Source organism: Sus scrofa, chromosome 18, assembly GCF_000003025.6.
Source record: "Sus scrofa isolate TJ Tabasco breed Duroc chromosome 18, Sscrofa11.1, whole genome shotgun sequence".
In the NCBI taxonomy this organism is placed as follows: domain Eukaryota; kingdom Metazoa; phylum Chordata; class Mammalia; order Artiodactyla; family Suidae; genus Sus; species Sus scrofa.
The window spans coordinates 45,816,992-45,819,396 of NC_010460.4; the positions used below are offsets into that span (position 1 = coordinate 45,816,992).

Below are 2,405 nucleotides of genomic sequence, written 5' to 3' on the forward strand. Positions count from 1 at the left end.
TCTTGCCCACTTTGAGCCCCTGCTCTTAATCTCCCCTCAGCCTAGGTTTTCATCTTGCCCCACCCCCAGTCTTTGCCTACTGCCGTCTCACTCATCTCAGAAAGTCCATCCTTCCTCCAGGAGGCATTTCCTGATTCCACCGATGGAAATCATTTCCCCCTCTTTTACCCAGTGGCAGCCCATTCTGCCTCGTGCTGCAGTGAATCTTGTCTTAGTTTCCCTGTGTGGTCATCACAGTGGGATTATATTGCCAGGTCCCTCTGGGGGGCGCAGTGTACGGGTGGGAAGGGCCATGAACTTGTTACCAACGACAACGACGCAGTAGTTGAAGTGACGTGCGTTCCTCCTGGGATGAGCTGAACTGCTGCAGCAAGCGCTCCATGTCTCTCTCTTCCCAGATCTCGGGAGACCTTCGGGGGTGGAGGTGGTGGCTGCTTTGCCAGCCTGGGTCCTTGAGTGGCCACAGTGAGCTGAGCCCCCAGCCGAGCCCCCAGCTCGCTTCAACAAGTGAGAAATAAACATTGGATATTTTAAGGCATTGAGGTTTGGAGGTTGTGCCACACAGCTAGGAATTTTACCTTTTTTTTCTGTCTCTCTCTCTCTCTCTTTTTTTTTTTTTTTTTTTAGGGCCACACCTGAGGCATATGGAGGTTCCCAGGCTAGGGGTCCAATCAGAGCTATAGCTGCCGGCCTGCACCACAGCCACAGCAACGTGGGATCCGAGCCGCATCTGCGACCTACACCACAGCTCACGGCAACACCAGATCTTTAACCCACTGAGCAAGGCCAGGGATCGAACCTGAGACCTCATGGTTCCTGGTCAGATTCGTTTCCACTGAGCCACAATGGGAACACTTAGGAATTTTACCTTTTGACTAGAAACATCTCTGACATCTAACAGGGTGCCTACATGGGATGGGAACTCAGACGTCATCTGTAGAAGTCAATGTAACCCAACTGCATCAGCGTGCAATGATAAGGCAGGAACGCCCATGAGCAGGCAGGCCGTGTGGCCCGGGGTCAGAGGTGGGCGCCCTCTGGAATCAGGCTGCCACTTCTCAGCTTCACGATTTGGGTAAGTGACCATTACCCCCTAAGCCTCAGCGTCCCCATCCGGAAGGGGACGATCACACAACCTCCATTAGCGGGCGAACCTCCAGGCTCTTGTGAGAGGATCCAGTGAGATCACGCAAGGACGCACAGGAAACAGCCGCTGAGTGTCAGCCGTCACTGACGCTTGCTGTTATTATTAGCAGTAGTAGTAATGCAGCCAGTCTCCCAGTACTACAGAAGGATTTACCATGAGCTGCAGGGCTGGACAAAGAAGAAATAGCTGGAAATCAAGTAACGTTAGGACTGGCATCCCTTCAGCAGGGAAGACCACCAAGCTGAAAGCCTATGTCCTGCTGAAGGGTCTTTTCCACTGGCCTCCCCCCCGTCTGCCAAATTCAGGCAGTCCAGGCGCCGAGCCCTTTACGGATGAGGGCAGAGAAGGCAGGAGGCCAGCAGCAGCCTCCCGAGGACACCAGTAGCTCATCGGGACCCTTGACCCCCATCTGCTCTCGGGGACCCTGACTCCAAGAACAAGATGTGTGTTGTGCTACCAAAGACAGAGCATAAGCTAATGTCGCCAGCAGGGAAGAATAATAAGCAAATGTGTTAATTAAGTCTAATTAGTCTTCTATTTTTATCTCCAATCATTTCTTAGAACCCAAGAAGAAGTCATTAGAGTCCACTGTGTCTCCAGGGAACGATTTTGTATTTGTGTTTTTACATATGGGCTATGTTTTCTATGTCGTGCATCTTATCAGCCTCCTAGACACCATATTTTTTATGTGCGTCCTCTGAAACCATGTCTGTTTTACGCTAACACATATATGATTGTCCTTCTTATGAAAAGAATAAAGAGAACTCAACTTTCTTCCTTTGCATGTATTCACCAGGATTTATTGAGTGGCCTGAATCCCTGCCCCCAAGAAAGTTATATTCTAGAGGGAGGTTCAGGCAAATGGCTGACTTGGTAGCTCAGGAGAATTCTGATGGACGTACATGGAGAAGCCTCTAGAGGATGTCACATGTCACCTGTGTTTACCCCGGGTAAATATTTTAATCATTGACATGGTTGAACACAAAGCAGAAGTGCTTCTCAAGTTCACAGGCAGAGCATACCAGTGGGAGAACCAGCTACTTTGTAGACGGTATGATCAGGGTTCAATATGTCCTCAGGGGCATCATGAAGCCACAATGAGGATTAACAATAAGTTGTCATTGTTGAAAATAAATGCCAAGTCCTGAATTTAGGTTCACAAAAGCCATTACACAAACGAAATTATAATGCTTCACATGAAGGATGTGCGGGTTTCCCTTGGCTGCGAGCTCAGAGAGTTCCCGCCGTGCAGACGCCT

The 2,405-nt window shown here is 49.7% G+C and overlaps 1 long non-coding RNA gene across 1 annotated transcript; it reads left to right on the forward strand.

The window, feature by feature from the left end:
* On the forward strand, positions 783-1,921 carry LOC106506843. Its single transcript, XR_001302438.2, has 2 exons — positions 783-1,075; positions 1,709-1,921. It is a non-coding gene; the product is annotated as an uncharacterized LOC106506843 (long non-coding RNA).